Source organism: Episyrphus balteatus, chromosome 1 (assembly GCF_945859705.1).
Source record: "Episyrphus balteatus chromosome 1, idEpiBalt1.1, whole genome shotgun sequence".
In the NCBI taxonomy this organism is placed as follows: domain Eukaryota; kingdom Metazoa; phylum Arthropoda; class Insecta; order Diptera; family Syrphidae; genus Episyrphus; species Episyrphus balteatus.
The window spans coordinates 75,642,817-75,670,064 of record NC_079134.1 but is presented as its reverse complement, the minus strand read 5'-3'; the positions used below and the strand labels follow the sequence as shown (position 1 = coordinate 75,670,064).

Below are 27,248 nucleotides of genomic sequence, written 5' to 3'. Positions count from 1 at the left end.
TCTTCCGAGACAGAAGAAGTTAAAGAAGTAAATGCACCAAAAGATACAAATATCAAAGAAAAACCGGTTAAAATAAGGCCACCGCCACCGATTAATGTTGTCGGAGTTGCGGAGTTCAATAAATTACAAACCATTTTAAAGGCGTTACCGCCAACGAATTTCAAAGTTATCTCGCTTAATAACAACAAGTAAAAAGTTTGTGTAAAAGACTCTGATAATTATCGTCTCCTTTCGCGAAGACTGAACGAAGAAAAAGTAGAGTGGTACACATACGAAAACAAATAAAGAAAAAAAGACAACAAAAAGATAAAGAAACAGTCGTGGTACAACGTGGTCTCTACTATTTATACTCACGTTCGATAAAACAGAAAAACTAGAGGAAATCTACAAAATCAAAAGAATACTTAGCCTCGTAGTAAAGATCGAACCTCTAAAAAAACATACAAAACAAGTCCCTCAGTGTAGACGCTGTCAAGGGTTCAACCAAACACAAACTTATTGTAAAAAAGAACCTAGGTGTGTGAAATGCGCGGGAAAACACTTAACCGCAGATTGCACCGGAAACAGCAAGAGTCCAGCGAAGTGCATAAATTGCACCGGAAGTCACCCGGCAAGTTATAGAGGCTGTGAAGTAGCTAAAGAGGTACAGAAACGCCGAGAAAAAATTCATGCCCAAAGAAAGCCCACAAAGAACCAAACTTCTAAGACCCCTAAAAGGGTTAATACAACAAAACCCGCCACTGGTAAAGAAAATCAAACGCCAACAACATCAAACACGTCTCCAAAGAAACGTAATGGAAACTCATACGCTGAAATGGCGGCTTCACCCGTAATCAAAAATAATTCCGAACCTGTCGCATTTTCTCAAAGCTTGGCTATAATTTTGTCAAAATTTGAGGATCAGTTAAAACTTAACAAATTTATGTCTGAAATGCTTTCTAAACTCGAAGAATTTATATTATCCAACACTATACAAAATATAAATGATGGAAAAGCTTAAAATTATAACATGGAACGCCAACGGATTATGGCAAAGACTTGGAGAATTAGAAATGGTTATGCGGGAAAAAGATATTGACATTTGTCTGATATCAGAAACCCATGTAAAAAAAGAATCAAACTTCAATATCAACGGTTTTCTTGATTACCACGCAGTTCACCCGTCGAACAAAGCAAGAGGCGGAGCATTATTATATATAAAAGATTGTATTAAACACTCGATAGTTCTTAAGCTTGAGCTTGAATCGATGCAACTTATAAGTGTGCAAGTTGAAACTAAGCATGATGTACTAAATGTCTCATCTATATGAATTTTCAAACTTGCTAAAATTACTTAGACCAACTTTAATTATCGGCGGCGACTTTAATGCAAAGCATACGTTTTGGGGTTCTAGATATATATCTCAAAAAGGCCGAGCGTTATACGAAGCCGGTATGGATAATAATTTTTGACTTTCATTCTACTGGGAAACCAACTTATTGGCCGGCAGATACCTCCAAAATACCTGACCTGATTGATTACTTTATAGTCAGGGGAATACCGTCAAATCGAATTAAAGTAACGGAATGTTATGATCTTTTTTCTGACCACTCTCCCGTTATTCTCACAATGAGCGAAAGTCTTGTTAAAGTTGAAATGCCACCTAGACTAACAAACGGTAAAACTAACTGGGAAAGCTTTAAGAAGGATATTGAGGATAATGTTGAATTAAGGGTATCACTACAAACACCTCTTGAGCTTGAAGCAGCGGTAGATAATTTTGTGAATATTATCCAAAAAGCCGCATGGAACAATACCCCTTGCCAAAGAGAAATTTGAGGGTACAAAGATGCTAAATATCCCCAAGAGATAAAAGACGTACTTAAAGAAAAGCGAAAAGCGCACAAAAAATGGCAACAAACTCGTGCTCCCCATCACAAATCTAATTTAAATCGGTTAAGTAATTTGCTTAAAAAGATGATATCAGATTTCAAGAACCGCGAAGCTAAAAATTACCTTGAAAATTTGACGGCAGGTAAAGAATCTAACTACTCTCTATGGAAAGCTATAAAAGCCACGAAAAAATCTAAGCTTCCAGCACCTCCGATTATGAAAGACCAAAATGAATGGGCAAGAAGCGACAAAGAGAAAGCAAAAGTTTTCGCTGATTACCTAGAGGACACATTCAAACCATTCAATGGGCAAGCATTGAATAATAGTATAAATATAAATATGAATTTAACGTCAAGTGAAAGCTTTATCACAAGAAATGTTACACTCGCCGAATTAAACAAAGAAATTAAGAACCTAAAGTTAAAAAAAGCACCCGGATACGACTTAATTACAGCGGAAATTCTCATTTTCGAGAAATTAACAAAAAACCAAAACTATTTTTTTCTAAAAAACCTCTTTATTTTCTGTTTTCACGTAGCAGGACTTTTCGATAAATTAATTTATGAAACATTTACCATTCGTCAATTATTTTTTAAACATTCAGACTTAAATAAGGATACAATAAAGTGACACAGTATTGGATTCACCCTGAATTGATGAACTTTTTTCATTGATAACACCTGAAAACTTACCCCCTTCGGGTAGGGGAAAAGAAAGAATATACCCGAGGTAGGCATGCCTGTCGTAAGAGGTGACTAAAATCCACCCTCCGTATACTGAGAATGACGTATACAAAAATATGGAATGAATAAAACAGAAAGATATAGTACCCCAGGTGGCAATTCAGATTTTCTGGAAAATCCACCCTCTTCGGAGGTTGGCTCTAAGGATTCTGGGGAGAGCCATTATTCCAATTTGAACACTTGATAAATCCGTTTTCAAGAAAACCTATGATAACGCGATCACAACCACCAACATCGAGTGCAACCGGGCAAAAGAGTCTCCCTAAACTACCAGAGCGTGCAAAAGAAGACTCAGACAAAAAAGATAGTCTTGAAAAAGACAACAACGATCTTCGTCAAAGACTCGACGAAACATTGAAACTCTATCAAGAGTTGAAAGAAGAATTCAATTTTCTAAGAATTGAAAATGAGGCCTTAAAGAAAAGCCATCAAGAAATCGATCTTCTCCGCAAGGAAAATGATATGTTAAAAAAAGCTCAAATACTTAAAGAAACAAAAACAGCTCCACAGCAAGTGGTTATTCACGAATATAAAACAGACGAAGAAGAGCTAAACGTGAAACGGAAAGATCCTCCAAAAATCCAAAAAGACGTACAAAAAAACGTAAAGTTTTCTCCTCACCAGAGGGTGCTTCTTCTTCCGAGACAGAAGAAGTTAAAGAAGTAAATGCACCAAAAGATACAAATATCAAAGAAAAACCGGTTAAAATAAGGCCACCGCCACCGATTAATGTTGTCGGAGTTGCGGAGTTCAATAAATTACAAACCATTTTAAAGGCGTTACCGCCAACGAATTTCAAAGTTATCTCGCTTAATAACAACAAGTAAAAAGTTTGTGTAAAAGACTCTGATAATTATCGTCTCCTTTCGCGAAGACTGAACGAAGAAAAAGTAGAGTGGTACACATACGAAAACAAATAAAGAAAAAAAGACAACAAAAAGATAAAGAAACAGTCGTGGTACAACGTGGTCTCTACTATTTATACTCACGTTCGATAAAACAGAAAAACTAGAGGAAATCTACAAAATCAAAAGAATACTTAGCCTCGTAGTAAAGATCGAACCTCTAAAAAAACATACAAAACAAGTCCCTCAGTGTAGACGCTGTCAAGGGTTCAACCAAACACAAACTTATTGTAAAAAAGAACCTAGGTGTGTGAAATGCGCGGGAAAACACTTAACCGCAGATTGCACCGGAAACAGCAAGAGTCCAGCGAAGTGCATAAATTGCACCGGAAGTCACCCGGCAAGTTATAGAGGCTGTGAAGTAGCTAAAGAGGTACAGAAACGCCGAGAAAAAATTCATGCCCAAAGAAAGCCCACAAAGAACCAAACTTCTAAGACCCCTAAAAGGGTTAATACAACAAAACCCGCCACTGGTAAAGAAAATCAAACGCCAACAACATCAAACACGTCTCCAAAGAAACGTAATGGAAACTCATACGCTGAAATGGCGGCTTCACCCGTAATCAAAAATAATTCCGAACCTGTCGCATTTTCTCAAAGCTTGGCTATAATTTTGTCAAAATTTGAGGATCAGTTAAAACTTAACAAATTTATGTCTGAAATGCTTTCTAAACTCGAAGAATTTATATTATCCAACACTATACAAAATATAAATGATGGAAAAGCTTAAAATTATAACATGGAACGCCAACGGATTATGGCAAAGACTTGGAGAATTAGAAATGGTTATGCGGGAAAAAGATATTGACATTTGTCTGATATCAGAAACCCATGTAAAAAAAGAATCAAACTTCAATATCAACGGTTTTCTTGATTACCACGCAGTTCACCCGTCGAACAAAGCAAGAGGCGGAGCATTATTATATATAAAAGATTGTATTAAACACTCGATAGTTCTTAAGCTTGAGCTTGAATCGATGCAACTTATAAGTGTGCAAGTTGAAACTAAGCATGATGTACTAAATGTCTCATCTATATGAATTTTCAAACTTGCTAAAATTACTTAGACCAACTTTAATTATCGGCGGCGACTTTAATGCAAAGCATACGTTTTGGGGTTCTAGATATATATCTCAAAAAGGCCGAGCGTTATACGAAGCCGGTATGGATAATAATTTTTGACTTTCATTCTACTGGGAAACCAACTTATTGGCCGGCAGATACCTCCAAAATACCTGACCTGATTGATTACTTTATAGTCAGGGGAATACCGTCAAATCGAATTAAAGTAACGGAATGTTATGATCTTTTTTCTGACCACTCTCCCGTTATTCTCACAATGAGCGAAAGTCTTGTTAAAGTTGAAATGCCACCTAGACTAACAAACGGTAAAACTAACTGGGAAAGCTTTAAGAAGGATATTGAGGATAATGTTGAATTAAGGGTATCACTACAAACACCTCTTGAGCTTGAAGCAGCGGTAGATAATTTTGTGAATATTATCCAAAAAGCCGCATGGAACAATACCCCTTGCCAAAGAGAAATTTGAGGGTACAAAGATGCTAAATATCCCCAAGAGATAAAAGACGTACTTAAAGAAAAGCGAAAAGCGCACAAAAAATGGCAACAAACTCGTGCTCCCCATCACAAATCTAATTTAAATCGGTTAAGTAATTTGCTTAAAAAGATGATATCAGATTTCAAGAACCGCGAAGCTAAAAATTACCTTGAAAATTTGACGGCAGGTAAAGAATCTAACTACTCTCTATGGAAAGCTATAAAAGCCACGAAAAAACCTAAGCTTCCAGCACCTCCGATTATGAAAGACCAAAATGAATGGGCAAGAAGCGACAAAGAGAAAGCAAAAGTTTTCGCTGATTAGAGTCGTTCGTGGTAAGTGTGCGCAGCCGGTAAGTGTGCGCATTGCTATTTTCTCGAAACTAGTGTAAAAATTTAAATTTCTGCTGATGCACAATTAATTAAATATCTGATCTTCGTCGAAGTCCGTTATATTTATGCTTCTGTTGTTTTTAATGTTTCGAGAAAAAGCAAAAGAAAAAAAAGTTAACTTTCCTTAAAATTTTTCACACTTTTCAAACTGTGACAGTGACCTGTCTTTGACTTAAAGTGAAATCAATTGATTTTTTTTATTGAGCTTACTATTTAAACTTTATGTTCCAATAAAAATGTTATTGTTTTTTGTATTTATTTATTAATATTTTATCAAAAACAATAAAAAACTGCATTTGGGGTAAGTGTACGCAAAAATTTGGGGGCAAGTGTGCGCATGCAAATGCATGGGATTCCACTGAAAATATATATACTTGCATAAAATGCTTCAAAATGCATCAAAATTTCACAGTGTACAGAATGGATCAAAATAATGAGAAAATCGTATGGGAGCGGGAGTCTCAGACCCCTCGTTTGGTTTTTATATGTCTTTAAAAAATGAAAAAAAAGAACAATAGATATTCATTTAGATTACTAAGCAAAAGTACCTGCGCACACTTACCGTACACCCTGCGCACACTTACCCCTTCGAAGGGGTAAGTGTGCGCAATATGACCTGTTTTGGTTTTCTTAGGAAAACATAAATAATTTTATAAATATTAGTTAAATTTTAATTGAATTTAAGAAGTCAAAACATGTATCTGTAATAATCAATTTACTTTTTTTATGTACATCCTATATTATGCTTGTAATACTTATTCAAAGTCAAAAGTGCGCACACTTACCACAAACGACTCTACCTAGAGGACACATTCAAACCATTCAATGGGCAAGCATTGAATAATAGTATAAATATAAATATGAATTTAACGTCAAGTGAAAGCTTTATCACAAGAAATGTTACACTCGCCGAATTAAACAAAGAAATTAAGAACCTAAAGTTAAAAAAAGCACCCGGATACGACTTAATTACAGCGGAAATTCTTAAAATGCTCCCACGGAAAGGTTTAATAAATCTTCTCTATATAATGAATGCCACTATAAGGTTAGAATACATTCCAAATCAATGGAAAGTCGCAGAAGTAATAATGGTCTTGAAACCTGGCAAACCATCACATGAAAAGAAATCATACAGACCCATTTCACTGCTTCCTGTAGTATCGAAGATTTTTGAAAGAATATTTTTGCAGCGACTTCAGCCAATAAAATAGAAGAAAAAGGTCTTATACCTGAACACCAGTTCGGTTTTAGAAACAAGCACTCGACGATTGATCAAGTGCATAGAATCACCGATGTCATTGAGAGAGCTCTTGAAGAAAAGAAAATTTGTTCAGCGGTCTTTTTAGATGTGTCTCAAGCTTTTGACAAAGTATGGAACGAGGGCCTCAAATTCAAGTTAAGACAAGTCCTACCTAAAGGACTCTTTACCATTCTTAAAGAATATATAGAGAATAGAATTTTCCGCGTTAGGCACGAAAATGATTACTCAGACTTTAGGGAAATAGTGGCTGGGGTATCACAAGGTAGTGTTTTAGGTCCCATTCTGTACCTTCTATTCTATATAAGAAAATAAATAGACTACCTGTTTTTATTAATACTACTCAAGTCCCATTTGCAAATGAGGCAAAATATCTCGGGATGACTCTCGAAGCGAAATTAAAATGGAAACCGCATGTTAAAAATAAATGTGATCAATTAAATATGAAATTGAGAGAAATGTATTGGTTGCTAGGACAACATTCTAGACTAAGTGTCGAAAACAAATTATTAGTTTACAAGCAGGTACTTAAGCCTGTCTGGACATATGGTATTCAACTCTGGGGTTGTACCCGCGATACAAATTTAAATAGATTACAAACGTTTGAAAATAAATTATTAAGATCATTTGTAAATGCGCCGTGGTATATAAGAAACGAAGATCTTCACAGGGATCTTGGAATCCCCACGGTTCGCGAAGAAATAAAAACGTTTGCCCAAAAACATCGAAAACGGTTAGTCAAACATACTAATAGAACAATACTAGAAATTCTCGATGAGACAAACTAAGTACGACGTTTGCGAAGGACTAAACCTTCCGATTTGGTTTAGTGAAATTTTTCAATTTAATTCCTTTATTTCAAAATATCGACATAGATTAACATAAATTTAAATGTTTTAGTGATTTTATTGGTTTAACTTCCTTTAAAATATTTTTTTTTGATATCAAAATTTAAACCATTACTTAAATGATTTAATTTAAAACAAATGTTATTTATTTATTTTTAAATATCATCAGTAAGAACTTTCATCGGAAAGTTACCTACAACACGTAACTTAACTTCGAGAAAGATAAATTGCTAGATAAGTTCCATCTGAACTTAGTTGCAATCGGGAGGAGGAGGTGGTTTTAGTGGTTAAGAGTCCCACATATCTATGAGCACGCGTTTTCCGGTCCTCATAGAATCTTTTGAAGATTTCAACACCCACCCACGGACAAAACAAAAAAAAAAATATTTATGTATATTAAAATTTAATAATTGAGTTTAAAAAGACAACGAATTTCAGTATTTATCATCAATTAATACCTGACAATTGCAATGAGGATGACAGGTAGATACCTATAGGAAAAAAAAAAATATAAAAAAGAAGTAACACAACCAAATTTTTCGATGGAGGTCAGAGGCCAACTAAAAAATAAAACAAATTTAAGCAACAAAATGTTCCATACAAAGTGTTCTTTTTTGGTGGGAGGTGGAAGTGGGAGCAACACAATCACAGCATGAACCTATCTGTTGGACTACTCGACTACTTCTCCCTCTCCAGCTTGTGTTATACTTTACATAACACTACAACCTTATTCTAATGACACATTTTTTTCGACTAGTTGATGTGGAGGTGGGGAGTGTGTGTGAGAAAGATGTCATCTATCGTTGGCTTAGGTTTGTCCTAATCTAACAACAGAAACAGAGTTATATAATGGAAATAAAAATGCGCTTTTTATTTTACTTATGTCGTTTTCTATTGACTTTTGAGATTTTTGTGTAAAATTCTCAGATTTTCCACTGCAAATAGAATATGAAATCTAGTTTTGTAATTGTGTGCGAAATCTCTGCGTATAAAAAAAATAAAACAACAACAAATGTTCAGACAAATGTCAAACAGAGGAGTGTGTGTGAAAGTGCGTGTGTTTGTATGCGTGAATCTTGATAAAAATCCAGAATCAGATTTTTGAATCTCAGATTCATTTTTTTGTCATTTTTTTGAATCTCAAGACGCAAATAGATCATGAAATCTGAGATTTGTCCACTATTTCCCCTCTTCACCCCCCCTTTCAGCTGTCAAATTCACAAATCTCATTCTGAGATTCGTCATTAGAAAACGACATTATTTAGGTGGGGAAATAAGAATGCATGTTTTTTTCATTTAAGATGTCACTGTCTAACACTATTGTTGTTATGAAAGAGATAACCTAACAAATTTTTAACTTGTTGACTTGTTCTTTTCTAAAACTTGCATTTAGTTCAGTCAATGGGGAAAAATCTGACAGTTGTGACGTCTGCTAAGTTTGGATGCAGTATGGAAGGGGGTTTATCCTGAGTATAAATCTCAGTTTGGGTATTATTTGGGGCGTCCGCCATTTTGAAAAACGCATAAGTTTGAATATCTCGAGAACGCCTGGTCGAACAGAAAATTTGCAAGGTCTTTTTAGATTGGAAATATAATTATTTTTCTTTCCCCAGTACTATTTTTTTCTCTAGGATTTATACTCAGGATAAACCTCCTTCAATTCTGCATCCAAACTTAGCAGACGTCACAACTTTTGTCGGATCCACTGCTTGACTCCTCATTGACTGAACTTATTGTTATGAAAATAAAATAACCCTATATTTTTTCAACTTATTTAAAGGTGGGGATATGATTTTTTTGGTATACGTTCTTAAGAGTCCATCCAACCCATAGAATCCGTCGCATCCCATAGGTCGACGGATTCAACGGACAATTCAATAAAATACACAAGTTCTCATGAGAACCGACCTATAAACAAACGGCAACCATCAAGTCCAACTAATATACGAATTGGTTCTTATAAAAATGTTGTTTATCAAGGTCAATTAAATCCGTCAACAAATCAACGGATGCGACGGTTCCTATGCCTTTACCTTGGCCCCTTTATGTAGGTGAGACGTCAGAGGCGTTACCGGGAAATTTTTTTTTTTTTGAAAGTGCCAATGTTAACAACAGGTGCCAATTTGGGCCATTTAGTGCATAAAAGTAAAAACAAAGTCTGAAGACTAAAGACATAACTAATGAGAATTATTAAGCGCAAAACTAGTAAATTAATTTAATTATAAAAAAGAACTTAATGAATGGCCACACAACAACCGTATTCGATAATGGTATGTTTGCAAAAAAAAATTCCAAACCTGATGTACATCAACGTTCAGATGCGGAATTTTTTTCATACACTTACCCGTAGGTACCGCATACCTTTTCGGTGTGGGCAAACCCTTAAAGCTTCAAAGAAACATAACAAATAAATAAAAGCATCAAGAAATTAGTTAATTAAAAATATAAGTCCATACCTACATAGGGGGTGCGACATAAGGTCAAATTAACTAAATGTTGTAAATATTTTATCTTTAATATACATTTTTCTAGAGTGGCATTTCAAGTCATTTGAGAACAACAGTACCATTTAAATTTAAAAAAACACCAAAAGTGCACGACCGTGCCAATTCGGCAACGCTACGGTCGGATGTGAATGATTTTTTTTTAAATTTTTTTTAACTGCTCCTTCCTTCTCTTACATCCACGATCCATTTTTTGAAGTGTTGGGGAAACAGAAACATTGATCGGCCACCACCATTGTTCTTTCTCAATAGGTGTGCATTGAATTTGTATAATGTTAAGTATCTTCTTTTATTTATCAGTTATTGCCAAAGAAAAAATATGAGTTTTTATTTACATAATTATGAATTTGTTAAACAAGGAAAGACTATTCAACGAGTTAAAAAAATGGAGTTTCCCCTACTAAACAGAAACGATTGAAATAGAACATTTTCATCTTTGGTTTGTTTTTTTTTTTAGTGGTTCCCTGACCTCCGTTTAAGAAGGTTGTGGCGTCACATTTTGTCACATATTATTCTTTCCAATACTTCAAACAAAACAGAAATGAAAAAAACAAACGTCAGCAAATTTTTCCCCATTAAATAATTTCTTCTGAGGAGAAAAGAGGGCGGGAGTGTAATTTACTGGCTGAATAAAATGGTGTAGCTGTGGCTATAGCTTTTAGCGCAAGTTGAAGAATTCTCAACTTTTTGCTCAGCTGCCGCCAACTTTTGTTGTTGTTTCCCTTAGTAAAATTTTGACAGTACTACAAGCTACAGCCACAGCTACACCATTGTATTCAGCCAGTTAGACCAAAGCTCAGGGAATGATCGCAACTTCAATGATATAAAAGACCACATCAGTTCACCACACCAAAATAACGTCTGTAAAAAAAGGGGTGGTTTGGTTATTATTTTAATATAAATAATAAAGTGGGTATTACAAAATACGCTATGAATAATTATATTAATTAATAGAAAAAAAAAAAATACGTAGGTGCAATATTAGTTGGACAAATAAGAAGTTAATTTCAATTATGTCCCCCAAACTTACATAAGTATACCTATGTTTTTTTTTCTATTTCAACGTTTTTGCGATCTTCTCACAAAAACAGAACCATATATGTATGTATACCTATAGCTATCCAATCAAAATTTTACAAGATTAAATAACACCCATTTTCGCTTTACTCATTTAGTTCTGACCAATGAGAAAAATGTTAATCTCTTGTTTGTATTTCCATAATTCCATATCGTTCCTCGCAATTGTTGCCAAACCAAAAATCACATGTCATAGCTTAGCATAACTTTAGAATTCGTAACTCTAGTTTTTCGTAACTTCGGTTTCGCGTAACTTTGACGCTCGTAACTCTGTCGCCCGTAACTCTGGTATTCGTAACTTCGTCGGTTTCCCCCTGCGAAGTGTCATTAAGTAACAAAAATCATCCCTAGGCTCGATATTTTCTACTTATTTCACTAGAAGTATGCAACGTTTTATTCGGCTTTTTTTTCTTATACCGTAGCTTAGATCTTTAAACAAGTGAAGCTTAAGGGGGGTTTCCATAGCATTTTAATGGAAGATGGTTGACTAATTGTTGTATAACTTTTGCAGTTTATATGATAATCTTATGAAACGTACTTTTTTGAAAAGGTAATAAACGTACGAATATTTTTGCATCATTTAAATTTTAGAAACATTTCTTGTGCGATTTTTATAAGGGTAGAAAATGATTTTTTTCCTGCAAATTTAGATTGAATCAAAATTTTGGTTGGGGCACCGTTGTTTATAAACTTTTTATTTTTTTTTTTTTGTTTTATAATGATCAAATGTGTTTTCATGCAGCACGTGAAACAGTTTTTTTTTTATTAGAAAAAAAGCTTCGTTAATTTGTTGTAATTTCATGTTTTTTTTTACTCACTCTTCTTAGAATAACTTTACCGTATATTAGTGTTTTTAGATGATACAAAAAGAAAACAATAAAGTGAAATTAGGAGAATCCAATAAAATTTCTAAAATTTAATTTGAAGTTAGTTTGAACGGTTAATTTGAAGGAAAGGTGTCAAAATGCATTTTAGCATTTTAGTCGTGGGGCAAAGCGTGATTATTTTTTAAAATGTTTTTGTATTTTTTAATGAGAAGTTAATAAAGTTGTTCATGCAACCCGTTTGCCAAAAAAAAATATTTTTTTTATTTACACACTAAAAATTTGATTTTAATAAACCAATATTTGCATTCTGTTTTTGAGGAAGGGGCAGTTAATGCATCCACAATTTATTTTTATTATTTTTTTTCATTATATTTCAAATCAGTTTCAAAAAAAAATATATATTTTTGCTCACAGTATTTTAAATATAAATTGTTGAAAAAGTGTCTATTTTAGCTTTTTTTACTTTGAAAATTCCATTGATCACGCACACATGCAAATTTAGTTCAAAAGAATGCCACGCATAAGCTGGCGCTGATGAACTCTTTTTTTCTGTTCTTTTCTATTTATTGAAAAAAAACTTGCTCTTGCGCTCTCATTTTTTCGTTATATTTTGTTTTTTTTTTTTGTGTTTACATAATCCTTTTTTTTTTGTTTCCTATTTCCTCACTCAGGCAGGCAGAAATCATTCATGAAATTATGAAGATGATGCAGAGAGTAGGTAGATAGTAGATATTTTTTGCAAGATCATTATCATTAGTTTTCAAAAAGGGTTGTTTTGTTCTTGTTGACTCTTGGGTTTTTCCTAACAATTCATTTCGTGTTTATAATATCGCACCCACGCTTTCGAGTTGACGGGAGCGGTACGATTGATCGCAAACTAAAATCTCTTATAACAAAATCTCGCATTTTGGCAAAAATCACGCAAATCTAAATTTCGCATTTTTAACATCTCACATAACAAAATCTCGCATTTTCAAAATCCTGCATATTAAAATCTCGCATTTTAGAAAAAATCTCACAAGTTCACTAAATTCTTGCTATATCAAAATCTCGCATTAGAAGAATTAGTTTAGAGCGTAAAGTATCTTAAATTTAAATTGCTTTTTTGACAGCAAAATGTATAAGCAACAGATTAAATGAAAAGAGAAGGTCGAATACGACAAATTCACATGCATTAAGTCCTTTTGACTCCAACATTCAACAGTTGAAACTGAACACTTTAAAAAAACTGGCATAGGCGCCTGACAGTTAACAAACCTTTTCCTTTTCTATTTATCTCTTCAAAACAAAACGAAAAAAATCAGAAGAGGGATGTTCTGGGCTTTCCTTAGCTAGCAATATCATGTAGGTTTATAATCTCAAATTGAAATAAAATATTTATTAATTCGCGCGCGCGAATTAATAAATATTTTATTTCAATGCGAGATTATAAATTTTGGGATTTTAGTTTGCGAGATTTTAATGTTGCGAGATTTTGGTAAACGAGATTTTGAAATTGCGAGATTTCGATAAAAAAGATTTCATAATGCGAGATTTTAAGATGCGAGGTTTTAAGAACAAGATTTTAAAATGCGGTCAATCGTACCCAACCCGTAATATTCACATTGCTCGTGCGGGGATATAGGTAAAGGATTAGATATGTGGTATGCATTTGTTTGTGTGTAAAAATGTGTATTGACATTTGACATGTGCTTGTGCACAATGATTGATTTCCATATTTAGGTTGAATTCTGGGTTGTATTAGGTCTGTTTGGGTACTGCCTAAAACAGAAATATTTCAACTTTTTTCAACATTTTCAGCCCAATTCCTGTTTGGGTACACTGGAATGGTGTGGTTTTGCACATTATTTTTGTCAAAAAAAGAAATATTTCTGTTTTAGACAGTACCCAAACAGACCTATTGTTTATTATACTACACTCGCGCGTGCGTGCGGGGTTATATAATATAAATATGTCCTTTTGTTTTTCATTGTCTTTGTTTATATGTTGCGGATTCGGTTTTTTTTTTGTAGGTTTGTAGGTATAATAGTTATATTTTCGCGGGGGAATGGGTAAAGGGTTATATAAGTGTATTTGTGGTTAGAATGCACTTGATGGTATTTATAGAAATAGTTTTGCAATGGATTTTCAATTCAGTGTCTTCTTTGTTTTTGAATGAAAAAATAGATCATTGTTTTTCAAAGTGTTGAGCTTGAAAATTATTTTTGAAAACTTCCCTAAGCTTTGATTACATAATTGAAAAATTAATTTCAAGGTTTAAAAAAAAAGTAACTTATAAGTTATTAATGCTGCCTTATTTTTGTTTCCTAATAATGTAGGTATAAGTAAATAAAAAACAAAATCGATTCAGTTACGAACTGAGTTCATTACATTGGTGACTTTAAAAAAAATCTTTATTAAAAAGGTTTTGAAAGTAAATTGGATTGATATCGAGTCCATCCCCAAACAACATACACATAAGAACCTAAACATTCTATATATTGTAAGTAAATACATTTCCATGTCAGCCGGCGCGTGTGCGAGACAAAAAATTTCTCAACGAAGAACAACTCAAACAGAGATACCCAAAAGAGATGAGAAACTTCTGACGTCATACGGGTTTGCCTACAAGCTGCTTTAGACATTTTTGGATAAGTATGCGTGAAAAAATACACATTTTTGGCTAAGTACGCGTGAAAAATCGTACATTTTTGCTTAGGTGTGCGTAAAAACACCGTGGCTACACTATGTGTGTTTTTCACATTTATTCACGAATACAAAAGAGATTACAACAACACGAAATAAACAAATGGGTTTTGGGGGGTAAAACATACGAAAGTTTCCCATCTCCTTTGGGTATCTCTGAACTCAAAAGTGAGCAAGAACCTGAAAATCAATCCTTCTGCGCATCTACTCATATTTTTATACAAACTACACAAAGGATACTGTCAAGTATATTATATCAATGCACCCATATAACACATCCTCTACCTGCTTCTCCGCTGAACAACTATAATTATTATTATAATGCAAAAAATTTCTCTGATACACAAAAAACTCAAATGCCATCCACAACAGCAACATGGAAACAAGTTTCTTTTTCATTTCAAAAATAAATAGGTATACCTGCACTCCAGAAATCTTTCATGAAAATATTGAATTTCAAACCAGTTTTCGTCCACAAACACCATATCCATATAAAGATCTATGTAGTATACCTACATCCATTTGCATGTCACCCCGCACGCGTGAGTGCGATGACGATCTCACAGAGAGACAATGAATGAAAACCTTAACCAACATCCTGAGCAGGGATGGGACTTTAAAAAAAAAATGTAGAAGTAGATTTGAACAAAAAACGCAGTAGATTCATTTTTATCGCAGTAGATTTTTATATTTTTAGAATTTCATAAAAAATAACAAAAACTAAACATTCATTTCTTTTTAGAAAATATAACAAAAACGGACCAAAACAAAAATGTATGCATTTTTGTATTAATTATACGTAAAAACACACGTTACGTATTAGAATGAGATTGACTGCATTCAGAATAACGATCAAACAAATAAAATAAATAATATGCTGATAGTATTTTTACATGAGATTCACGTGGAAATTTTCCACACGAAACATTTTTGTTCGCATGCAATTTTAATAACGGCAAAAATAGTTTTTTGTTCGCCACTAAATTTTAACCTCGCAGAGTGTTGCCAGAATATTTAAGAAGCAAGGAGTCGATTTTGAAAAATCTTGGAGCCAAAAATAGACTTTTATATGGCATACAAAACGCATATAGTTTTGTTTTGCTATGAGATTTTTGATTTTTTTTAATTTTCAGAAAAATTTTGGATATCAGACCTCAAGTACAATTTTTTTTCATACCTATTTGATACCTATTTGTATATTCTGGTTTTTATGCTCATTGACGGGCATGAAATTAAATTAGTAGTAGTTAATAATGAAACGTGTATGCAAATTGGTTATCTCTGTTCACATCCTTAATGGATTTTTGTTGTAAGATGCTTTGATTTCAAAGGAGCCTTAAGTCGCCAAGTTTAAAATTAAAAGGGCCAAATTCCGATAAATCGGAAATAAAAATTTTAAGTAGCGGGTGAAATGTTCAAGGAGCTTGTTTGGCGATAAATAGCCGGCTCTGGCAACACTGCCTCGCACATTACCTGAACAAAATACGAGGAGTTTTCTGAACGTCAACAACTTTCCTCATGGAACTCATAATAGAAATAAAAGTAATATTCCATTTTTTCGGGTGAAATCCTGTTCACATGAAACTCACAATAGGCTGATAATTTTTTTTTTTGTAAAACAAAAAGTGCAGTAGATTTTATTTAAAGGCAGTAGATTTGTTTCTTGAAGAAAATGCAGTAGATCTACTGCAATTGCAGCAAAGTCCCATCCCTGATCCTGAGAGTAAAAAACCAGAGAATTCGATGGCGAGAGAGCGAAACACATTCACTAATACACACAAATGCTTTTACATGAGATTTGACTTTGCTGAAAAAGGGAACCCAGTCTTAAGAGACAATTTACACCACAATTTCCACAACTGTTTTGGATCTTGATTTTTAATAAGAGAGTCAATTAAAACTCTGACAAAAAAAAACAATCCGGCGATGATAGGTATATTAATTACTATACGTATTTATTTAAAAAAAAATCATTATGAAAAGAGCGATAGAAGAGAAAAGAAAACTAATAGAATAAATGAGATGGATTAAATTCTGTTTACACAATCTCTACCTTATTTTAATAAGAAACAAAAAGTCTACAAAATCAAATGCAAGAAAAGTATGTTAAAGAGAGGCTTATGATTATCTGTTGTTTAAAAAAAAATATTTTGGTTTTGCTTTAAATTTGTACAGTGTGTACAACAAGTAAGGTTTCCCACAAAATGAAGACCGAATAGTTTGGAAGTCTGAGTTAAAAAGGAAGAATAACCACGTTGGGTATTTGACATTTATGTATAAAACCAGAAATGGGGCAGAACAGATGTTTCCGCCAAGTTTACAGTTTTGAGCTGTTAGCTTTCGACCAGTAGAATGTCAGCGTTTGGAGATACTTACTTACTACAACGTGAGCTGATTTGTTTTTTCTGACTTTGGATGCGAGTTCAGTACACCGAAAACCTTCAGAAAAGAAAATTTTTGTTTCGACAACAAAACCCTTGTAAACCAGTGTTATCAATAGCCCAAAATCCTAGATTTATTCTGTTCTTCAAACTCATAAGATTTTTCAACCTATGTAGCACCCAAAATAATTTTTTTTGTTTTTTTTTTTTTTTTCAACTAAAAAGATGTGTTTACGCCTTAAGGTACAATTTGCATCAAAAAGTCGATTTCGGAAAAGTGGATTTATTCTGTTCTAACATATGACGATTAAATTAAAGTAACGGGCATATTATTCACTCTGGATTTAGTTTGGATTAAAGTTAATTTTAAATCCAAAAAAATTATGTGACTATTCAACAAATAATTTGAATTCATCTTTATTTTTCCTTCACAAAATACAAAACAACTGAACACTGTGAAAATGAATTTTACATCTGGATTTAAAAAGTTAAACAGACCTCCAGGTTAGGTTAGGTTAGGTTAGGTTAGGTTAGGTTAGGTTAGGTTAGGTTAGGTTAGGTTAGGTTAGGTTAGGTTAGGTTAGGTTAGGTTAGGTTAGGTTAGGTTAGGTTAGGTTAGGTTAGGTTAGGTTAGGTTAGGTTAGGTTAGGTTAGGTTAGGTTAGGTTAGGTTAGGTTAGGTTAGGTTAGGTTAGGTTAGGTTAGGTTAGGTTAGGTTAGGTTAGGTTAGGTTAGGTTAGGTTAGGTTAGGTTAGGTTAGGTTAGGTTAGGTTAGGTTAGGTTAGGTTAGGTTAGGTTAGGTTAGGTTAGGTTAGGTTAGGTTAGGTTAGGTTAGGTTAGGTTAGGTTAGGTTAGGTTAGGTTAGGTTAGGTTAGGTTAGGTTAGGTTAGGTTAGGTTAGGTTAGGTTAGGTTTGGTTAGGTTGCGTTAGGTTAGGTTAGGTTAGGTTAGGTTAGGTTAGGTTAGGTTAGGTTAGGTTAGGTTAGGTTAGGTTAGGTTAGGTTAGGTTAGGTTAGGTTAGGTTAGGTTAGGTTAGGTTTGGTTAGGTTAGGTTAGGTTAGGTTAGGTTAGGTTAGGTTAGGTTAGGTTAGGTTAGGTTAGGTTAGGTTAGGTTAGGTTAGGTATAGCAGTGGTTGTCAGGCAAGTTACCCGACACACTTAGACCCTTATGGATCCATTGTGATACCTTATGAATGGAGATAGACTTTTAACGTCCGTTTTCACTAGATTACTAGTGTATTCATAGAAGAATTCTCCTAGATGTAGTTTTCTTCTGCTGGAGAGAGCAGGGCAGGTGCACAGAAGATGTTGAACAGTTTCCTCTTCTTCTCCATCCATGCAACCTCTGCAGAAATCGTTAGAGAACACGCCCATTCGTTTTGCGTGTCTACCTATTAGACAGTGTGGAGCTTATATGCTTTCTGTTTAAATTCAACAAACCCTTTGAACGCTTCAAGTCTATACAAGGCCATATTTGTTTAGTAGCTAGGCAAGTATTACTCTGAGTCCATCTGAGGTTGATTTTCTTTAAAGCGTTCTGCTTCAGCATAAGTTTGCGTGTAGCGATAGGTGTTCCTATATTGTTCCTTTCTGGTTGTAGAGGAGTGATTGTTCCTTGTTTGGCAAGTTCGTCTGCCCTGCAATTGCCTGGAATGTCTCTTTGTCCCGGCACCCATACGAGGTGAATGTTAAATTGCTCAGAAATCTCCCTTAGAGATGTTTGACAGTCGAGGACCGTGATTGAATTTACAGTGATAGAGGCAAGAGATTTAATAGCTGCTTGGCTGTCCGAGAAGATCCGAATATCCGTGTTGGATATTACGTTTTCTCTGAGCCCAGAGAGAACCTCCTTTATCGCCAGAATTTCTGCTTGGCACACGCTACATTGGTCTGGTAGGCGGAAGAAAATACTGAGATTCAGTTTTTCCGAGAATATACCACTTCCTACACTTTCGTTGGTTTTTGAACCTTCAGTATAGAAGTGTAAAGAGCCATTGTCCAGAGTGCTAAGGTCCTCTCATTCAGTTCTGGAGGGAATAGAGTTCTGGAAATTATTATCGAACACCAATTGAGGTGTGGTATAGTCTAAACGATCCGGAATGAATCCGAAGTTGTTTAGAATATTAGTGTGGCCAATATGATTACTGATCCACTGAAGGGTCGCTTTTAGACGATTAGGTGAGCTTGCTGCTACTTGTTTGCTGAAAATGTCTAGGGGTGTGAGATTTAGTAGTATGTCGATGGCGTCAGAAGGAGTTGACCTTAGCGCACCGCTTATGCACATACTTGCTGACCTTTGGACTTTGATAAGCTTGTTTAGGTTTATCGCTTTGTCCAGTGCAGTCCACCAAACTACCATCCCGTATGTAAGTATTGGTCTTATGACCGATATGTATAGCCAGTGTGCAATGTTAGGAGAAATGCCCCATTTGCCGCCAATGGCTTTTTTGCATGAAAAGAGTGCCACATTGGCTTTCTTAACCCTTTCTTCAATATTGAGCTTCCAGGTCAGTTTTTTATCAAAAAATGAGTCCTAGATATTTAGCTTGATCGGATAGAGTAAGTGTTACATCTTTAATTGTAGGGAGTTTGAAGTCTGGAATCTTGTATTTCCTCGTGAAGAGGACAAGTTCCGTTTTGTGGGGATTAATATCCAATCCACATCCTCTAGCCAAGTGAATTAGTTTAAGGCTTTTTGTAGCAGTTCTGCTAGTGTCTGTGCGTATTTGGTTGGAAATAAGATCTTTACTAATTTGATAAAATTGGTTGGATCGGTGACCAATGTCACTTATAGAGTTCGAGCTACCAGGGAAGTAAGTGTCTATTAGCAAGTTTAGTGATTCCTCATAGGAGCTAGTCCAATCGCCATTTGAGTCCTAGAGAGCTCGGCATGGTTGGATTAGTTGAAAGGATTTTCCTTAGTCTAGATGCCTCAGAGGAGTCTTCAATTTGAATTGTTTGTGATATAAGGGTAATGTTCAATACCTCTTGTCGGTTCTTTGTGACAAAGGTATGTTCACTACCAATATTACAAATAAGGAGACTAGTACTTAGAATAAAATCAAAAAGTGACTCACCTCTTTCATTTCCGTCAGTACTCCCCCAAACTGTGTGATGAGCATTAGCATCACTACCAATTAGGAGATCTACTTTTTGGCTCGCTGCTGCTGCGATCATTCGCCCAAGTGTCTCTCCCGGAGGCGGCCCACAATCATGGCCTAGATAAGCGGACGTAATCCAATATGTTCCTTTGGGAGTCTGTAGTCTAATGGTTGTGATATCACGATCGCTGTAATTAGGTAGTAAAAATACTGTTGGTGTTTTCTTTGCTAGTATGCAGGGTCTAGGCTCACCTTTATTCGTCACATACAGCAGAGAATAATCTTTCGTCCCGAGGCCTCTCACCAAGGATTTTACAATCCAAGGTTCCTGGATCAGGACTGTATTTTCTCCGGACTTGCTTAGTCGAAGAAGAAGGGTGGCCGAAGCCTTTATGGAGTGTTGGAGATTAATCTGTACTACCTGCAGCATGGCTACAACCAGTACGATCAACCTCCACCACTGTGGCATTAAGGTCCTCCGTTTTTGAGGTTGAGTTTAGTAATTCATCAAAAGAGAGAGTAGCCTCAAGCACGTCATTGTCAGTGTCCATATTGGAAACACTTTCAATCATCACTTCGTCTTCCATTTCGGGAGATATTGTTTTTGCGTCCTTTTCGGACACTTTGTTTTTGTTTTTGTCCTCTTCGGACACTGGGGTTTGATTGGTTCCCATTACGGGATCTTCTACCGTAGATGGCGACTGGTCTGGAATAGACAAGCTGCATGATGCATCAACCTCCATCCCTGAAAGTGCTTTGCATATGCCCAATTCATCCATCTCAGACTCAGCCGTATCGCCTGCAAGCCGTGCCATCTCCTCATCTTTCTTATAAAGTTTGAGCACAAGGCTGTCAAAACCATACTGGATGACCCCCCCGGTTGCAGCCAGAGGATCCAGTGACTCTTTGTTGATTATTACAAGAGTAGATCGATAGCGTCCCACTGGCTCTTTTTCGATGATTGGGACTTTCCAGTCGTGAGTGGGCAGAGAATGATTACTTAATTGAATCAGTCGGAGAACCATCTCTGGTGACGTGTGTAAGGCCGGGACCAGAATGCGAGCTCTCGGCCTGCAGGGGATTGCTTCTGTCGATGACCGCAACATCAACCTTTTCCCTGACCAAATCACTTAAGGTTTCCCCAATTAGAGGTGCTGGTGGTATGCCATCCAACACCCTTGCTTTTTTGGGTAGAGGCTTTTCTTCCTCAAAGGACCTTTCAGGCTTAGACGTAGAGTCTTCGCTGGTCCTCTCCAACACTTTGCGCACCCACTTGAGCTTGCTGGGTTCAGAACGACTTCTCTCCCCCGTAGCATCGAGTTCTGTTAGATTTAATTTGCAAAATATACTTTTTATTAAAAAAAAAAAACACTTTGATTTTGTTAACCACCAGCTTGGGGTGTCTAGAAAGTTCTTTATTATGATATTTTTGAAAAGAGAAAAAGATACATTCAAAAGATACATTTAAAAGATACATAAAAAGAAAAGACAGGGATGTGTCATAAACTGTGTTGCCAATAGGTATTTTATTAATACTAACGACACCCCCCCTCAACACAGGTTACTCTTCTTCTTCTTCTTGGGTACCAAAACCTTTTTTTTTTTTTTTTCATTTATTTCTTTATTCTCCAACTCCATTACATTATACAAAATTCAAATTAATTACAAAGTAAATGAGATATTATAAATAATTATATCTATAAGATGAATGAAAGGGAATAGTTTGAGGCATAAGTTAAATTAATTTAAAATAGAGCTGCCACTTAATAAATTGATAGTTACGTACCTATATGTTTTTTAGTGTGGGGTGAGTATAACAAAGAAAATTACATGTCAAATATGTTTTTAAATTAATTCAAAAGATACAAAAGCAATCAAATTTACAATTAAATTAAACTATATAGCGCATCAAATTTTCAACTTCAGTGTGATCAATGCTCAAAAGTCATAACTTAACTTCCTTCAGAAAAATTAATAAAATTCTAACGATTCGAATATTTTCCGGGAGGACATTAAACAAATTATGAGATACGATATAAAAAAAGTTTCTAAATCTAGAAGTTCGAAAGTGAGGAATGGTTACAGTGGATCCAATATTACTTCGAAGATTATATAAGTCAGATATGGGGCTCTGTAAGTAGCCACCTCTTATGAAAAAAAAATTTTTAGGACTTTAAAATAATATGAGTGTCTGATTGGTAGAATTTTCAGCCTTTTGAACAATTCCATAGTGTGTGCTAAACGAGACAATTTACAGATTTTTCGTATAACATATTTTTGTAAGATGGTCAATTGATGAATTTTATTAAAATATGCTCCCCCCCCCTAGCAGCTCATCCCGTACTGCAATTTTGAATGAAAAATGCCAAAATAAAAATTTTTCAAAACTTTTGAAAAGCAGCATTTCGAAAGACGGTAAAAACAGCGCAAAGTTGATAGAAGATACTGTTTCAAGCATATAATATGGTCATTCCAGGACAGATTTTGGTCAATTAAGACACCTAGAAATATGTAGTTAGTTACTATATCAATTGTGAAACAATGTTCATTACAGTTAAAATCCTTATTGTATAATATTACATTCACAAGACATCAAGCTTGCTCTGTGACAATTAGCCGCATGAAAAGTAATTTTGAACTCAGGGGATCCCGTTGTGTGAAAAGTGAAGCACATGAGTTTAGTTTTTTGGCTAACTACCAACTTGTGTTTAGCAAACCAAAGCCGGAGTAAATGTACATCATTATTTATATTAGCAACTAATTCAAAAAGGTTAGTTGAAACATAAGCAAACGCTAGGTCATCCGCAAAAGCCTTGACCTTGCCAACAAAAGGAAGTTCAACAACCGAGTTCACATAAATTAGGAACGAAATCGGTCGAAGCACAGATCCTTGTGGAACACCGAGACTTACGGTCTTGGAATTACTTAAACTGTTTCCAATTTTAACTTTTTGAACTCTGTTATTGAGGAACGAATAAAACCAGTCTAGAACAAAGCCACGAAAACCCATGCTATACAGTAGAGATTTATTCATCCATGGTTTTTACATTACTTCTGATCTTCTAAGAACTAAAGTTCTGCCAGATTCTCCACGAGTTGGTTCATTAATGAATGATGTCATCCCTTGAGCAGCCATAAGAGATTCATATGTTTCTATTGTTTTACAAGAAGAAACTAAATCTAAATTCAAATCGCCAAGAATAATGACATTTGCTCCCGTTTCGGACGTTAAAAAGACTGAAAATTCATCTAAGAAAATATTCGAAGCAACATTATGAATTCTATATACACACACAAAAACAAAAGATACATTACATATAACACAAGTGATTTTTAAAGCATCAGTACTCGAAAAATTTAAATTTACAATCTTACACTCATAAATGTCTTTGATGAATACACCTACACCACCAGCCATATACGAATCGTTAGTATAAGCGTAAAACACATAATTTGGGATATTGAAATCTTCTTTTTCATAGGAATAAATCCGAATTTCAGTTACAAAAATCAAGTCTGGCAAATTTATAGAACTTTGAAGGTTGCATACAAGGGAATCGAAATTTTGACGCAGACTTCTCACATTTTGATGCACTACATAAACAGGTTTTTTTTTTCATTAATATCAGAATAAAAGATAGTATCATGACAATCATGTATGGTTTCGTTGGTAGAGTCATATATTAAATACATATATTAAAGGATCATTATTATTAACCATTGCTATGTATTAATTAATCAAGTTTCTTTAAATCATCAAATGATCTTATAATAACAACTCTACCATTATCAACCTTTCTCATTAAAATGTTAGACTTACTAAACCATAAGTATTTATAATTATTTTCATTTTTTACTTTTCTTGCCTCCATAAATAAAGCCCTAGTGTACTTAGTAAAATAATCATTGATGAAAATGCTATGTCTCCTATCCTCACCAAAAAGTGATGTGTTTAGAGACTTCTTAGCAGAACGCTTGCTTCTCATTATACGCAGTTTGACATCAGGTGACGAAAGATGAATGCATACGGTGTTTATATTGGTTTGTATTAAAAGATGATTACACTGTGCAAGTTTTTTGAAAAAATTTTTTTGAGACAGGTGCGCGATTAACTGTTTCGACCTATTTTGGACCCGAGAAATCGATTGGCGTCATTATTTTTTCGATTTATCGGTACGACTTCGAACAAAATTTTATTTGAAAGATTTTCAATTATTTTGAGAATTTTCCACTTTTTTTGTCATTTTTCAACCAAAAACAATATTTATATTGCTAATAATTCTGCTCAAACGTTATTTGCTACCAGTAGAAAGACGTTATAAACAATTTTGAACAATTTATTTAAAAATTTAGTGATTTTTTTGAAAAAATTAAAAAAAATCGAAATTTTTTACATTGTTTATCGTTTTTTCGCTGTTTTTGTTTTCCATTAAAAATTAATTTAACTGTTAATTTAGTGTTGGTTAAACTTCGACAGTCTATCGATAGCATCGATAGCAAAAAAATATCGAGTATATATATACTTTACAAAACTGTCGATAGTTTCAATACTTCCAAATTATTTTACCCAAAGGCTACCGATATTATCGATAGTTTCTTTCTCAAAACTATCGATCCAATCGATAATGGAAACTATCGATATCTACCAAAACTATGTTAATTCGTTGCTTATATCCAATGTCAAACGAAAACTTAACTTGTATTTCAAATTGTGTTTAATTAATTTCAAAGCTATCGATAATATCGGTAGCCTTGTGGTAAAATAATTTGGAAGTATTGAAACTATCGATAGTTTTGTGAAGTATCGATATACTCGATATTTTTTTGTTATCGATGCTATCGATAGACTGCCGAAGTTTAACCAACACTAAATTAACATTGAAATTAATTTTTAATGGAAAACATGCAATGTACCTATTTGTGCAAAAGAGAACAAAAACAGCGAAAAAACGATAAACAATGTAAAAAATTTCGATTTTTTTCAAAAAAATCACTAAATTTTCAAATAAATTGTTCAAAATTGTTTATAATATCTTTCTACTGGTAGCAAATAACGTTTGAGCAGAATTATTAGCAATATAAATATTGTTTTGGTTGAAAAATGACTAAAAACAGTGGGAAACTCCCAAAATAATTAAAAAAAACTTTTAAAAAAAATTTTGTTCGAAGTCGTACCGATAAATCGAAAAACTAATGATACCAATGGATTTCTCGGGTCCGAAATAGGGCGAAACAGTTATTCGCGCGCCTGTCAAGAATTTCGACTTGCACAGTGTTATTTTTCTTTGCTGCAGGCAAACGTTTGACTTAGCATTTTACTATCTCGTCCTCAGAAACAGAAACATTTAACGCTTCAGCAAAGATTTTATGTACGCTGTCTAATGGATTATGAGTGTTTGCCTCAGGCACACCAACAATTTCGATGACACTTTCCATTTCCTTCTGCTCCCTCCAATTCAATTTACTTTCCAAACTAATAATTCTCGATCTCAGTGCAATTGTTCTATTTTGTGTAGGAAATCAGTATTCATTTTTTTTATGGCAAGAATTTCATCATAGAGTAGCTTTAGGCTAGGCGCACACATGCAACGGCAGATCCAGAACGAACTTAAAGTTCATACTTAAAGGAAATCAAACTATAAGAGTTTTTAAAATATATGAATAATAACAGAAAGAACTTGAGTGAAACTCTTGTCTATTTCTGGCTGAAAATGCGAATTTTATTGTTTGTTGCACCCCTTTCCCATGAAAAGCTCCACCTCACAAATAAATAAACGTCTATTTGTTGGTTACACACGAATTTTTTTTCTATTAAAAAAAAGTGAATTTTCAAAGTGATTTTGGTGAAAAATTTTGATATGGACATCGAATGACATAAACTATATATTATAGAACTGCTGATATGTAGAACAAATTTGCATTTCAGAAGTTTGCCCAAGTTTGCACCCCGAAAATAAAGACCCCTTGAAAAAAACTCCTCAAAAGCGACCCTTACTTATAGATTTTTATAAATGTTATTTTATTGAGAAAATTTCTCCAGAGATACCTTTAGAAATATGTATGTAAAAAAAATAGTGTTCCAAATTTCAAAAGAATCAGTGCAGTAGTTTTGAAGTTATGAGGAGCACCGGCGTTGAAAACATTAGTTGTGGGGATAACGATTTAAAGTTTTGAACTCTGGACTAAAAGACTAAAATGTTCCAAGAGAACACAATATTCTTGAACACAATATTCTTGAACACAATATTCTTGAACACAATATTCTTGAGATATAAAAAAATTTAACCCCTTGTAGACCCATGTGACATTTCTGTAACAAACCGAAAAAGATTGCATAAAAGCTCTACAAACTATTTTTTTATTTTCTTTTGAAGCTTCTAATATAATCTTTAAGTATTGCTTTATCGAAATAGTACATACTTCAAATTTCTAATAAATAGCACCAATAGTTTTTAACTGACAGTTAATGTTGAAAGTTGGGCTTTTTTTGAAAATAAGCTAATTTGTGTAAAAACTACGAGATTCAGAAAAATAATATTTTTATTAGTAAACCCACGGGGTTTTATTTTTGTATTTTAGGAAAGTGCCTAAAAATTAATATAAGATAGTTTTTTGCTTGAATTTTTGCAATTTTATATAAAAATAAATTATTTTAACTTTTTTTTACTCCCTAAATATCGAAATAACTAAGTAAATAATGACTTTTTTGAATTTTTAAAAAATACCTACGTGTTTTATTAAAGATAAAGGCCAATCGATTGACTTTTTGTTATTCTTAGGAACTTTAATATTTATTAGAATGAAGTCTTTAGTATTTGACTAAAAACTACTAGGTCATTAACTAATGGTATAATTATGTCCATAATATTGCAAAATTTTATACAAAATCAATTAAAAAACATAAACATTTTTTTTTCAAAATTTCATCTTTAAAACTTAATTTCTCAAAAACTATTTGATGAAACAACTTAAGTCAAAAAATAAAATAAAGAATAGATTATAGCACAGGATTGCATTGCATTTTCTGATTTTTATATTTTTTTTCTCCCGGCTAATCCAGGGGTAAGTGATAAGCACTTAAGTGGCTTTTACTGTAAC

The 27,248-nt window shown here is 34.0% G+C and overlaps 1 protein-coding gene across 7 annotated transcripts in view; it reads left to right on the top strand.

Moving 5' to 3' along the window:
- Positions 1-27,248, top strand: part of LOC129905200 (protein lev-9-like) — a 560,766-nt gene that overhangs the window by 72,419 nt on the left and 461,099 nt on the right. The gene's annotated exons all lie outside the window — the stretch shown is intronic.